This window comes from Corythoichthys intestinalis, chromosome 10 (genome assembly GCF_030265065.1).
Source record: "Corythoichthys intestinalis isolate RoL2023-P3 chromosome 10, ASM3026506v1, whole genome shotgun sequence".
Taxonomy (NCBI): domain Eukaryota; kingdom Metazoa; phylum Chordata; class Actinopteri; order Syngnathiformes; family Syngnathidae; genus Corythoichthys; species Corythoichthys intestinalis.
In genome coordinates, this window is record NC_080404.1 from 3,195,599 (window position 1) to 3,211,894 (window position 16,296).

Consider the following 16,296-nt stretch of genomic DNA (forward strand, 5'->3'; position numbering starts at 1 on the left):
CTATGCGATATGGCCGAGAAATGTAATTTTGATGTTAACTCCCAAACCGCTGCGCAGAAGTCAACCAAACTTCACCCAATAGTGTATTGTATCACAATCTAGTAGTTACATTTGAAAATTTTGTTCTAGGAAATTTTGTTTGAGCGCAATCATCAAACTTAATTAAAAAAGTCATTTAAGCCTTTTCACAGTGAGATCTATGCGATATGGCCGAGAAATGTAATTTTGATGTTAACTCCCAAACCGCTGCGCAGAAGTCAACCAAACTTCACCCATTAGTGTATTTTATCACAATCTAGTAGTTACATGTGGAAATTTGGTTCTAGGACATTTGATTTGAGCGCAATCCTCAAACTTAGGTCAAAAAAGCCATTTAAGCCTTTTCACAGTGAGATCTATGCGATATGGCCGAGAAATGTAATTTTGATGTTCACTCCCAAACCGCTGCGCAGAAGTCAACCAAACTTCACCCAATAGTGTATTGTATCACAATCTAGTAGTTACATTTGAAAATTTTGTTCTAGGAAATTTTGTTTGAGCGCAATCATCAAACTTAATTAAAAAAGTCATTTAAGCCTTTTCACAGTGAGATCTATGCGATATGGCCGAGAAATGTAATTTTGATGTTAACTCCCAAACCGCTGCGCAGAAGTCAACCAAACTTCACCCATTAGTGTATTTTATCACAATCTAGTAGTTACATGTGGAAATTTGGTTCTAGGACATTTGATTTGAGCGCAATCCTCAAACTTAGGTCAAAAAAGCCATTTAAGCCTTTTCACAGTGAGATCTATGCGATATGGCCGAGAAATGTAATTTTGATGTTAACTCCCAAACCGCTGCGCAGAAGTCAACCAAACTTCACCCAATAGTGTATTGTATCACATTCTAGTAGTTACATTTGAAAATTTCGTTCTAGGACATTTGGTTTGAGCGCAATCATCAAACTTAATTAAAAAAGTCATTTAAGCCTTTTCACAGTGAGATCTATGCGATATGGCCGAGAAATGTAATTTTGATGTTAACTCCCAAACCGCTGCGCAGAAGTCAACCAAACTTCACCCAATAGTGTATTGTATCACAATCTAGTAGTTACATTTGAAAATTTTGTTCTAGGACATTTGGTTTGAGCGCAATCCTCAAACTTAGGTCAAAAAAGCCATTTAAGCCTTTTCACAGTGAGATCTATGCGATATGGCCGAGAAATGTAATTTTGATGTTAACTCCCAAACCGCTGCGCAGAAGTCAACCAAACTTCACCCAATAGTGTATTGTATCACATTCTAGTAGTTACATTTGAAAATTTCGTTCTAGGAAATTTTGTTTGAGCGCAATCATCAAACTTAATTAAAAAAGTCATTTAAGCCTTTTCACAGTGAGATCTATGCGATATGGCCGAGAAATGTAATTTTGATGTTAACTCCCAAACCGCTGCGCAGAAGTCAACCAAACTTCACCCATTAGTGTATTTTATCACAATCTAGTAGTTACATGTGGAAATTTGGTTCTAGGACATTTGATTTGAGCGCAAACCTCAAACTTAGGTCAAAAAAGCCATTTAAGCCTTTTCACAGTGAGATCTATGCGATATGGCCGAGAAATGTAATTTTGATGTTAACTCCCAAACCGCTGCGCAGAAGTCAACCAAACTTCACCCAATAGTGTATTGTATCACAATCTAGTAGTTACATTTAAAAATTTTGTTCTAGAACATTTTGTTTGAACGCAATCATCAAACTTAATTAAAAAAGTCATTTAAGCCTTTTCACAGTGAGATCTATGCGATATGGCCGAGAAATGTAATTTTGATGTTAACTCCCAAACCGCTGCGCAGAAGTCAACCAAACTTCACCCAATAGTGTATTGTATCACAATCTAGTAGTTACATTTAAAAATTGTGTTCTAGGACATTTTGTTTGAACGCAATCATCAAACTTAATTAAAAAAGTCATTTAAGCCTTTTCACAGTGAGATCTATGCGATATGGCCGAGAAATGTAATTTTGATGTTAACTCCCAAACCGCTGCGCAGAAGTCAACCAAACTTCACCCATTAGTGTATTGTATCACAATCTAGTAGTTACATGTGGAAATTTGGTTATAGGACATTTGATTTGAGCGCAATCCTCAAACTTAGGTCAAAAAAGCCATTTAAGCCTTTTCACAGTGAGATCTATGCGATATGGCCGAGAAATGTAATTTTGATGTTAACTCCCAAACCGCTGCGCAGAAGTCAACCAAACTTCACCCAATAGTGTATTGTATCACAATCTAGTAGTTACATTTGAAAATTTTGTTCTAGGAAATTTTGTTTGAGCGCAATCATCAAACTTAATTAAAAAAGTCATTTAAGCCTTTTCACAGTGAGATCTATGCGATATGGCCGAGAAATGTAATTTTGATGTTAACTCCCAAACCGCTGCGCAGAAGTCAACCAAACTTCACCCATTAGTGTATTTTATCACAATCTAGTAGTTACATGTGGAAATTTGGTTCTAGGACATTTGATTTGAGCGCAATCCTCAAACTTAGGTCAAAAAAGCCATTTAAGCCTTTTCACAGTGAGATCTATGCGATATGGCCGAGAAATGTAATTTTGATGTTAACTCCCAAACCGCTGCGCAGAAGTCAACCAAACTTCACCCAATAGTGTATTGTATCACATTCTAGTAGTTACATTTGAAAATTTCGTTCTAGGACATTTGGTTTGAGCGCAATCCTCAAACTTAGGTCAAAAAAGCCATTTAAGCCTTTTCACAGTGAGATCTATGCGATATGGCCGAGAAATGTAATTTTGATGTTAACTCCCAAACCGCTGCGCAGAAGTCAACCAAACTTCACCCAATAGTGTATTGTATCACAATCTAGTAGTTACATTTGAAAATTTTGTTCTAGGACATTTTGTTTGAACGCAATCATCAAACTTAATTAAAAAAGTCATTTAAGCCTTTTCACAGTGAGATCTATGCGATATGGCCGAGAAATGTAATTTTGATGTTAACTCCCAAACCGCTGCGCAGAAGTCAACCAAACTTCACCCAATAGTGTATTGTATCACAATCTAGTAGTTACATTTGAAAATTTTGTTCTAGGACATTTTGTTTGAGCGCAATCCTCAAACTTAGGTCAAAAAAGCCATTTAAGCCTTTTCACAGTGAGATCTATGCGATATGGCCGAGAAATGTAATTTTGATGTTAACTCCCAAACCGCTGCGCAGAAGTCAACCAAACTTCACCCAATAGTGTATTGTATCACAATCTAGTAGTTACATTTGAAAATTTTGTTCTAGGACATTTTGTTTGAACGCAATCATCAAACTTAATTAAAAAAGTCATTTAAGCCTTTTCACAGTGAGATCTATGCGATATGGCCGAGAAATGTAATTTTGATGTTAACTCCCAAACCGCTGCGCAGAAGTCAACCAAACTTCACCCAATAGTGTATTGTATCACAATCTAGTAGTTACATTTGAAAATTTTGTTCTAGGACATTTTGTTTGAACGCAATCATCAAACTTAATTAAAAAAGTCATTTAAGCCTTTTCACAGTGAGATCTATGCGATATGGCCGAGAAATGTAATTTTGATGTTAACTCCCAAACCGCTGCGGAGAAGTCAACCAAACTTCACCCAATAGTGTATTGTATCACAATCTAGTAGTTACATTTGAAAATTTTGTTCTAGGACATTTTGTTTGAGCGCAATCCTCAAACTTAGGTCAAAAAAGCCATTTAAGCCTTTTCACAGTGAGATCTATGCGATATGGCCGAGAAATGTAATTTTGATGTTAACTCCCAAACCGCTGCGCAGAAGTCAACCAAACTTCACCCAATAGTGTATTGTATCACAATCTAGTAGTTACATTTGAAAATTTTGTTCTAGGACATTTTGTTTGAACGCAATCATCAAACTTAATTAAAAAAGTCATTTAAGCCTTTTCACAGTGAGATCTATGCGATATGGCCGAGAAATGTAATTTTGATGTTAACTCCCAAACCGCTGCGCAGAAGTCAACCAAACTTCACCCAATAGTGTATTGTATCACAATCTAGTAGTTACATTTGAAAATTTTGTTCTAGGAAATTTTGTTTGAGCGCAATCATCAAACTTAATTAAAAAAGTCATTTAAGCCTTTTCACAGTGAGATCTATGCGATATGGCCGAGAAATGTAATTTTGATGTTAACTCCCAAACCGCTGCGCAGAAGTCAACCAAACTTCACCCATTAGTGTATTTTATCACAATCTAGTAGTTACATGTGGAAATTTGGTTCTAGGACATTTGATTTGAGCGCAATCCTCAAACTTAGGTCAAAAAAGCCATTTAAGCCTTTTCACAGTGAGATCTATGCGATATGGCCGAGAAATGTAATTTTGATGTTCACTCCCAAACCGCTGCGCAGAAGTCAACCAAACTTCACCCAATAGTGTATTGTATCACAATCTAGTAGTTACATTTGAAAATTTTGTTCTAGGAAATTTTGTTTGAGCGCAATCATCAAACTTAATTAAAAAAGTCATTTAAGCCTTTTCACAGTGAGATCTATGCGATATGGCCGAGAAATGTAATTTTGATGTTAACTCCCAAACCGCTGCGCAGAAGTCAACCAAACTTCACCCATTAGTGTATTTTATCACAATCTAGTAGTTACATGTGGAAATTTGGTTCTAGGACATTTGATTTGAGCGCAATCCTCAAACTTAGGTCAAAAAAGCCATTTAAGCCTTTTCACAGTGAGATCTATGCGATATGGCCGAGAAATGTAATTTTGATGTTAACTCCCAAACCGCTGCGCAGAAGTCAACCAAACTTCACCCAATAGTGTATTGTATCACATTCTAGTAGTTACATTTGAAAATTTCGTTCTAGGACATTTGGTTTGAGCGCAATCCTCAAACTTAGGTCAAAAAAGCCATTTAAGCCTTTTCACAGTGAGATCTATGCGATATGGCCGAGAAATGTAATTTTGATGATAACTCCCAAACCGCTGCGCAGAAGTCAACCAAACTTCACCCAATAGTGTATTGTATCACAATCTAGTAGTTACATTTAAAAATTTTGTTCTAGGACATTTTGTTTGAACGCAATCATCAAACTTAATTAAAAAAGTCATTTAAGCCTTTTCACAGTGAGATCTATGCGATATGGCCGAGAAATGTAATTTTGATGTTAACTCCCAAACCGCTGCGCAGAAGTCAACCAAACTTCACCCAATAGTGTATTGTATCACAATCTAGTAGTTACATTTGAAAATTTTGTTCTAGGACATTTGGTTTGAGCGCAATCCTCAAACTTAGGTCAAAAAAGCCATTTAAGCCTTTTCACAGTGAGATCTATGCGATATGGCCGAGAAATGTAATTTTGATGTTAACTCCCAAACCGCTGCGCAGAAGTCAACCAAACTTCACCCAATAGTGTATTGTATCACATTCTAGTAGTTACATTTGAAAATTTCGTTCTAGGAAATTTTGTTTGAGCGCAATCATCAAACTTAATTAAAAAAGTCATTTAAGCCTTTTCACAGTGAGATCTATGCGATATGGCCGAGAAATGTAATTTTGATGTTAACTCCCAAACCGCTGCGCAGAAGTCAACCAAACTTCACCCAATAGTGTATTGTATCACATTCTAGTAGTTACATTTGAAAATTTCGTTCTAGGACATTTGGTTTGAGCGCAATCATCAAACTTAATTAAAAAAGTCATTTAAGCCTTTTCACAGTGAGATCTATGCGATATGGCCGAGAAATGTAATTTTGATGTTAACTCCCAAACCGCTGCGCAGAAGTCAACCAAACTTCACCCAATAGTGTATTGTATCACAATCTAGTAGTTACATTTGAAAATTTTGTTCTAGGACATTTGGTTTGAGCGCAATCCTCAAACTTAGGTCAAAAAAGCCATTTAAGCCTTTTCACAGTGAGATCTATGCGATATGGCCGAGAAATGTAATTTTGATGTTAACTCCCAAACCGCTGCGCAGAAGTCAACCAAACTTCACCCAATAGTGTATTGTATCACATTCTAGTAGTTACATTTGAAAATTTCGTTCTAGGAAATTTTGTTTGAGCGCAATCATCAAACTTAATTAAAAAAGTCATTTAAGCCTTTTCACAGTGAGATCTATGCGATATGGCCGAGAAATGTAATTTTGATGTTAACTCCCAAACCGCTGCGCAGAAGTCAACCAAACTTCACCCATTAGTGTATTTTATCACAATCTAGTAGTTACATGTGGAAATTTGGTTCTAGGACATTTGATTTGAGCGCAAACCTCAAACTTAGGTCAAAAAAGCCATTTAAGCCTTTTCACAGTGAGATCTATGCGATATGGCCGAGAAATGTAATTTTGATGTTAACTCCCAAACCGCTGCGCAGAAGTCAACCAAACTTCACCCAATAGTGTATTGTATCACAATCTAGTAGTTACATTTAAAAATTTTGTTCTAGAACATTTTGTTTGAACGCAATCATCAAACTTAATTAAAAAAGTCATTTAAGCCTTTTCACAGTGAGATCTATGCGATATGGCCGAGAAATGTAATTTTGATGTTAACTCCCAAACCGCTGCGCAGAAGTCAACCAAACTTCACCCAATAGTGTATTGTATCACAATCTAGTAGTTACATTTAAAAATTGTGTTCTAGGACATTTTGTTTGAACGCAATCATCAAACTTAATTAAAAAAGTCATTTAAGCCTTTTCACAGTGAGATCTATGCGATATGGCCGAGAAATGTAATTTTGATGTTAACTCCCAAACCGCTGCGCAGAAGTCAACCAAACTTCACCCATTAGTGTATTGTATCACAATCTAGTAGTTACATGTGGAAATTTGGTTATAGGACATTTGATTTGAGCGCAATCCTCAAACTTAGGTCAAAAAAGCCATTTAAGCCTTTTCACAGTGAGATCTATGCGATATGGCCGAGAAATGTAATTTTGATGTTAACTCCCAAACCGCTGCGCAGAAGTCAACCAAACTTCACCCAATAGTGTATTGTATCACAATCTAGTAGTTACATTTGAAAATTTTGTTCTAGGAAATTTTGTTTGAGCGCAATCATCAAACTTAATTAAAAAAGTCATTTAAGCCTTTTCACAGTGAGATCTATGCGATATGGCCGAGAAATGTAATTTTGATGTTAACTCCCAAACCGCTGCGCAGAAGTCAACCAAACTTCACCCATTAGTGTATTTTATCACAATCTAGTAGTTACATGTGGAAATTTGGTTCTAGGACATTTGATTTGAGCGCAATCCTCAAACTTAGGTCAAAAAAGCCATTTAAGCCTTTTCACAGTGAGATCTATGCGATATGGCCGAGAAATGTAATTTTGATGTTAACTCCCAAACCGCTGCGCAGAAGTCAACCAAACTTCACCCAATAGTGTATTGTATCACATTCTAGTAGTTACATTTGAAAATTTCGTTCTAGGACATTTGGTTTGAGCGCAATCCTCAAACTTAGGTCAAAAAAGCCATTTAAGCCTTTTCACAGTGAGATCTATGCGATATGGCCGAGAAATGTAATTTTGATGTTAACTCCCAAACCGCTGCGCAGAAGTCAACCAAACTTCACCCAATAGTGTATTGTATCACAATCTAGTAGTTACATTTGAAAATTTTGTTCTAGGACATTTTGTTTGAACGCAATCATCAAACTTAATTAAAAAAGTCATTTAAGCCTTTTCACAGTGAGATCTATGCGATATGGCCGAGAAATGTAATTTTGATGTTAACTCCCAAACCGCTGCGCAGAAGTCAACCAAACTTCACCCAATAGTGTATTGTATCACAATCTAGTAGTTACATTTGAAAATTTTGTTCTAGGACATTTTGTTTGAGCGCAATCCTCAAACTTAGGTCAAAAAAGCCATTTAAGCCTTTTCACAGTGAGATCTATGCGATATGGCCGAGAAATGTAATTTTGATGTTAACTCCCAAACCGCTGCGCAGAAGTCAACCAAACTTCACCCAATAGTGTATTGTATCACAATCTAGTAGTTACATTTGAAAATTTTGTTCTAGGACATTTTGTTTGAACGCAATCATCAAACTTAATTAAAAAAGTCATTTAAGCCTTTTCACAGTGAGATCTATGCGATATGGCCGAGAAATGTAATTTTGATGTTAACTCCCAAACCGCTGCGCAGAAGTCAACCAAACTTCACCCAATAGTGTATTGTATCACAATCTAGTAGTTACATTTGAAAATTTTGTTCTAGGACATTTTGTTTGAACGCAATCATCAAACTTAATTAAAAAAGTCATTTAAGCCTTTTCACAGTGAGATCTATGCGATATGGCCGAGAAATGTAATTTTGATGTTAACTCCCAAACCGCTGCGGAGAAGTCAACCAAACTTCACCCAATAGTGTATTGTATCACAATCTAGTAGTTACATTTGAAAATTTTGTTCTAGGACATTTTGTTTGAGCGCAATCCTCAAACTTAGGTCAAAAAAGCCATTTAAGCCTTTTCACAGTGAGATCTATGCGATATGGCCGAGAAATGTAATTTTGATGTTAACTCCCAAACCGCTGCGCAGAAGTCAACCAAACTTCACCCAATAGTGTATTGTATCACAATCTAGTAGTTACATTTGAAAATTTTGTTCTAGGACATTTTGTTTGAACGCAATCATCAAACTTAATTAAAAAAGTCATTTAAGCCTTTTCACAGTGAGATCTATGCGATATGGCCGAGAAATGTAATTTTGATGTTAACTCCCAAACCGCTGCGCAGAAGTCAACCAAACTTCACCCAATAGTGTATTGTATCACAATCTAGTAGTTACATTTGAAAATTTTGTTCTAGGAAATTTTGTTTGAGCGCAATCATCAAACTTAATTAAAAAAGTCATTTAAGCCTTTTCACAGTGAGATCTATGCGATATGGCCGAGAAATGTAATTTTGATGTTAACTCCCAAACCGCTGCGCAGAAGTCAACCAAACTTCACCCATTAGTGTATTTTATCACAATCTAGTAGTTACATGTGGAAATTTGGTTCTAGGACATTTGATTTGAGCGCAATCCTCAAACTTAGGTCAAAAAAGCCATTTAAGCCTTTTCACAGTGAGATCTATGCGATATGGCCGAGAAATGTAATTTTGATGTTCACTCCCAAACCGCTGCGCAGAAGTCAACCAAACTTCACCCAATAGTGTATTGTATCACAATCTAGTAGTTACATTTGAAAATTTTGTTCTAGGAAATTTTGTTTGAGCGCAATCATCAAACTTAATTAAAAAAGTCATTTAAGCCTTTTCACAGTGAGATCTATGCGATATGGCCGAGAAATGTAATTTTGATGTTAACTCCCAAACCGCTGCGCAGAAGTCAACCAAACTTCACCCATTAGTGTATTTTATCACAATCTAGTAGTTACATGTGGAAATTTGGTTCTAGGACATTTGATTTGAGCGCAATCCTCAAACTTAGGTCAAAAAAGCCATTTAAGCCTTTTCACAGTGAGATCTATGCGATATGGCCGAGAAATGTAATTTTGATGTTAACTCCCAAACCGCTGCGCAGAAGTCAACCAAACTTCACCCAATAGTGTATTGTATCACATTCTAGTAGTTACATTTGAAAATTTCGTTCTAGGACATTTGGTTTGAGCGCAATCCTCAAACTTAGGTCAAAAAAGCCATTTAAGCCTTTTCACAGTGAGATCTATGCGATATGGCCGAGAAATGTAATTTTGATGATAACTCCCAAACCGCTGCGCAGAAGTCAACCAAACTTCACCCAATAGTGTATTGTATCACAATCTAGTAGTTACATTTAAAAATTTTGTTCTAGGACATTTTGTTTGAACGCAATCATCAAACTTAATTAAAAAAGTCATTTAAGCCTTTTCACAGTGAGATCTATGCGATATGGCCGAGAAATGTAATTTTGATGTTAACTCCCAAACCGCTGCGCAGAAGTCAACCAAACTTCACCCAATAGTGTATTGTATCACAATCTAGTAGTTACATTTGAAAATTTTGTTCTAGGACATTTGGTTTGAGCGCAATCCTCAAACTTAGGTCAAAAAAGCCATTTAAGCCTTTTCACAGTGAGATCTATGCGATATGGCCGAGAAATGTAATTTTGATGTTAACTCCCAAACCGCTGCGCAGAAGTCAACCAAACTTCACCCAATAGTGTATTGTATCACATTCTAGTAGTTACATTTGAAAATTTCGTTCTAGGAAATTTTGTTTGAGCGCAATCATCAAACTTAATTAAAAAAGTCATTTAAGCCTTTTCACAGTGAGATCTATGCGATATGGCCGAGAAATGTAATTTTGATGTTAACTCCCAAACCGCTGCGCAGAAGTCAACCAAACTTCACCCATTAGTGTATTTTATCACAATCTAGTAGTTACATGTGGAAATTTGGTTCTAGGACATTTGATTTGAGCGCAAACCTCAAACTTAGGTCAAAAAAGCCATTTAAGCCTTTTCACAGTGAGATCTATGCGATATGGCCGAGAAATGTAATTTTGATGTTAACTCCCAAACCGCTGCGCAGAAGTCAACCAAACTTCACCCAATAGTGTATTGTATCACAATCTAGTAGTTACATTTAAAAATTTTGTTCTAGGACATTTTGTTTGAACGCAATCATCAAACTTAATTAAAAAAGTCATTTAAGCCTTTTCACAGTGAGATCTATGCGATATGGCCGAGAAATGTAATTTTGATGTTAACTCCCAAACCGCTGCGCAGAAGTCAACCAAACTTCACCCAATAGTGTATTGTATCACAATCTAGTAGTTACATTTAAAAATTTTGTTCTAGGACATTTTGTTTGAACGCAATCATCAAACTTAATTAAAAAAGTCATTTAAGCCTTTTCACAGTGAGATCTATGCGATATGGCCGAGAAATGTAATTTTGATGTTAACTCCCAAACCGCTGCGCAGAAGTCAACCAAACTTCACCCATTAGTGTATTGTATCACAATCTAGTAGTTACATGTGGAAATTTGGTTATAGGACATTTGATTTGAGCGCAATCCTCAAACTTAGGTCAAAAAAGCCATTTAAGCCTTTTCACAGTGAGATCTATGCGATATGGCCGAGAAATGTAATTTTGATGTTAACTCCCAAACCGCTGCGCAGAAGTCAACCAAACTTCACCCAATAGTGTATTGTATCACAATCTAGTAGTTACATTTGAAAATTTTGTTCTAGGAAATTTTGTTTGAGCGCAATCATCAAACTTAATTAAAAAAGTCATTTAAGCCTTTTCACAGTGAGATCTATGCGATATGGCCGAGAAATGTAATTTTGATGTTAACTCCCAAACCGCTGCGCAGAAGTCAACCAAACTTCACCCATTAGTGTATTTTATCACAATCTAGTAGTTACATGTGGAAATTTGGTTCTAGGACATTTGATTTGAGCGCAATCCTCAAACTTAGGTCAAAAAAGCCATTTAAGCCTTTTCACAGTGAGATCTATGCGATATGGCCGAGAAATGTAATTTTGATGTTAACTCCCAAACCGCTGCGCAGTAGTCAACCAAACTTCACCCAATAGTGTATTGTATCACATTCTAGTAGTTACATTTGAAAATTTCGTTCTAGGACATTTGGTTTGAGCGCAATCCTCAAACTTAGGTCAAAAAAGCCATTTAAGCCTTTTCACAGTGAGATCTATGCGATATGGCCGAGAAATGTAATTTTGATGTTAACTCCCAAACCGCTGCGCAGAAGTCAACCAAACTTCACCCAATAGTGTATTGTATCACAATCTAGTAGTTACATTTGAAAATTTTGTTCTAGGACATTTTGTTTGAACGCAATCATCAAACTTAATTAAAAAAGTCATTTAAGCCTTTTCACAGTGAGATCTATGCGATATGGCCGAGAAATGTAATTTTGATGTTAACTCCCAAACCGCTGCGCAGAAGTCAACCAAACTTCACCCAATAGTGTATTGTATCACAATCTAGTAGTTACATTTGAAAATTTTGTTCTAGGACATTTTGTTTGAGCGCAATCCTCAAACTTAGGTCAAAAAAGCCATTTAAGCCTTTTCACAGTGAGATCTATGCGATATGGCCGAGAAATGTAATTTTGATGTTAACTCCCAAACCGCTGCGCAGAAGTCAACCAAACTTCACCCATTAGTGTATTGTATCACAATCTAGTAGTTACATGTGGAAATTTGGTTATAGGACATTTGATTTGAGCGCAATTCTCAAACTTAGGTCAAAAAAGCCATTTAAGCCTTTTCACAGTGAGATCTATGCGATATGGCCTAGAAATGTAATATTGATGTTAACTCCCAAACCGCTGCGCAGAAGTCAACCAAACTTCACCCAATAGTGTATTGTATCACAATCTAGTAGTTACATTTGAAAATTTTGTTCTAGGAAATTTTGTTTGAGCGCAATCATCAAACTTAATTAAAAAAGTCATTTAAGCCTTTTCACAGTGAGATCTATGCGATATGGCCGAGAAATGTAATTTTGATGTTAACTCCCAAACCGCTGCGCAGAAGTCAACCAAACTTCACCCATTAGTGTATTTTATCACAATCTAGTAGTTACATGTGGAAATTTGGTTCTAGGACATTTGATTTGAGCGCAATCCTCAAACTTAGGTCAAAAAAGCCATTTAAGCCTTTTCACAGTGAGATCTATGCGATATGGCCGAGAAATGTAATTTTGATGTTCACTCCCAAACCGCTGCGCAGAAGTCAACCAAACTTCACCCAATAGTGTATTGTATCACAATCTAGTAGTTACATTTGAAAATTTTGTTCTAGGAAATTTTGTTTGAGCGCAATCATCAAACTTAATTAAAAAAGTCATTTAAGCCTTTTCACAGTGAGATCTATGCGATATGGCCGAGAAATGTAATTTTGATGTTAACTCCCAAACCGCTGCGCAGAAGTCAACCAAACTTCACCCATTAGTGTATTTTATCACAATCTAGTAGTTACATGTGGAAATTTGGTTCTAGGACATTTGATTTGAGCGCAATCCTCAAACTTAGGTCAAAAAAGCCATTTAAGCCTTTTCACAGTGAGATCTATGCGATATGGCCGAGAAATGTAATTTTGATGTTAACTCCCAAACCGCTGCGCAGAAGTCAACCAAACTTCACCCAATAGTGTATTGTATCACATTCTAGTAGTTACATTTGAAAATTTCGTTCTAGGACATTTGGTTTGAGCGCAATCCTCAAACTTAGGTCAAAAAAGCCATTTAAGCCTTTTCACAGTGAGATCTATGCGATATGGCCGAGAAATGTAATTTTGATGATAACTCCCAAACCGCTGCGCAGAAGTCAACCAAACTTCACCCAATAGTGTATTGTATCACAATCTAGTAGTTACATTTGAAAATTTTGTTCTAGGACATTTTGTTTGAACGCAATCATCAAACTTAATTAAAAAAGTCATTTAAGCCTTTTCACAGTGAGATCTATGCGATATGGCCGAGAAATGTAATTTTGATGTTAACTCCCAAACCGCTGCGCAGAAGTCAACCAAACTTCACCCAATAGTGTATTGTATCACAATCTAGTAGTTACATTTGAAAATTTTGTTCTAGGACATTTGGTTTGAGCGCAATCCTCAAACTTAGGTCAAAAAAGCCATTTAAGCCTTTTCACAGTGAGATCTATGCGATATGGCCGAGAAATGTAATTTTGATGTTAACTCCCAAACCGCTGCGCAGAAGTCAACCAAACTTCACCCAATAGTGTATTGTATCACATTCTAGTAGTTACATTTGAAAATTTCGTTCTAGGAAATTTTGTTTGAGCGCAATCATCAAACTTAATTAAAAAAGTCATTTAAGCCTTTTCACAGTGAGATCTATGCGATATGGCCGAGAAATGTAATTTTGATGTTAACTCCCAAACCGCTGCGCAGAAGTCAACCAAACTTCACCCATTAGTGTATTTTATCACAATCTAGTAGTTACATGTGGAAATTTGGTTCTAGGACATTTGATTTGAGCGCAAACCTCAAACTTAGGTCAAAAAAGCCATTTAAGCCTTTTCACAGTGAGATCTATGCGATATGGCCGAGAAATGTAATTTTGATGTTAACTCCCAAACCGCTGCGCAGAAGTCAACCAAACTTCACCCAATAGTGTATTGTATCACAATCTAGTAGTTACATTTAAAAATTTTGTTCTAGGACATTTTGTTTGAACGCAATCATCAAACTTAATTAAAAAAGTCATTTAAGCCTTTTCACAGTGAGATCTATGCGATATGGCCGAGAAATGTAATTTTGATGTTAACTCCCAAACCGCTGCGCAGAAGTCAACCAAACTTCACCCAATAGTGTATTGTATCACAATCTAGTAGTTACATTTAAAAATTTTGTTCTAGGACATTTTGTTTGAACGCAATCATCAAACTTAATTAAAAAAGTCATTTAAGCCTTTTCACAGTGAGATCTATGCGATATGGCCGAGAAATGTAATTTTGATGTTAACTCCCAAACCGCTGCGCAGAAGTCAACCAAACTTCACCCATTAGTGTATTGTATCACAATCTAGTAGTTACATGTGGAAATTTGGTTATAGGACATTTGATTTGAGCGCTATCCTCAAACTTAGGTCAAAAAAGCCATTTAAGCCTTTTCACAGTGAGATCTATGCGATATGGCCGAGAAATGTAATTTTGATGTTAACTCCCAAACCGCTGCGCAGAAGTCAACCAAACTTCACCCAATAGTGTATTGTATCACAATCTAGTAGTTACATTTGAAAATTTTGTTCTAGGAAATATTGTTTGAGCGCAATCATCAAACTTAATTAAAAAAGTCATTTAAGCCTTTTCACAGTGAGATCTATGCGATATGGCCGAGAAATGTAATTTTGATGTTAACTCCCAAACCGCTTTCGCAGAAGTCAACCAAACTTCACCCATTAGTGTATTTTATCACAATCTAGTAGTTACATGTGGAAATTTGGTTCTAGGACATTTGATTTGAGCGCAATCCTCAAACTTAGGTCAAAAAAGCCATTTAAGCCTTTTCACAGTGAGATCTATGCGATATGGCCGAGAAATGTAATTTTGATGTTAACTCCCAAACCGCTGCGCAGAAGTCAACCAAACTTCACCCAATAGTGTATTGTATCACATTCTAGTAGTTACATTTGAAAATTTCGTTCTAGGACATTTGGTTTGAGCGCAATCCTCAAACTTAGGTCAAAAAAGCCATTTAAGCCTTTTCACAGTGAGATCTATGCGATATGGCCGAGAAATGTAATTTTGATGTTAACTCCCAAACCGCTGCGCAGAAGTCAACCAAACTTCACCCAATAGTGTATTGTATCACTATCTAGTAGTTACATTTGAAAATTTTGTTCTAGGACATTTTGTTTGAACGCAATCATCAAACTTAATTAAAAAAGTCATTTAAGCCTTTTCACAGTGAGATCTATGCGATATGGCCGAGAAATGTAATTTTGATGTTAACTCCCAAACCGCTGCGCAGAAGTCAACCAAACTTCACCCAATAGTGTATTGTATCACATTCTAGTAGTTACATTTGAAAATTTTGTTCTAGGACATTTGGTTTGAGCGCAATCCTCAAACTTAGGTCAAAAAAGCCATTTAAGCCTTTTCACAGTGAGATCTATGCGATATGGCCGAGAAATGTAATTTTGATGTTAACTCCCAAACCGCTGCGCAGAAGTCAACCAAACTTCACCCAATAGTGTATTGTATCACATTCTAGTAGTTATATTTGAAAATTTCGTTCTAGGAAATTTTGTTTGAGCGCAATCATCAAACTTAATTAAAAAAGTCATTTAAGCCTTTTCACAGTGAGATCTATGCGATATGGCCGAGAAATGTAATTTTGATGTTAACTCCCAAACCGCTGCGCAGAAGTCAACCAAACTTCACCCATTAGTGTATTTTATCACAATCTAGTAGTTACATGTGGAAATTTGGTTCTAGGACATTTGATTTGAGCGCAAACCTCAAACTTAGGTCAAAAAAGCCATTTAAGCCTTTTCACAGTGAGATCTATGCGATATGGCCGAGAAATGTAATTTTGATGTTAACTCCCAAACCGCTGCGCAGAAGTCAACCAAACTTCACCCAATAGTGTATTGTATCACAATCTAGTAGTTACATTTAAAAATTTTGTTCTAGAACATTTTGTTTGAACGCAATCATCAAACTTAATTAAAAAAGTCATTTAAGCCTTTTCACAGTGAGATCTATGCGATATGGCCGAGAAATGTAATTTTGATGTTAACTCCCAAACCGCTGCGCAGAAGTCAACCAAACTTCACCCAATAGTGTATTGTATCACAATCTA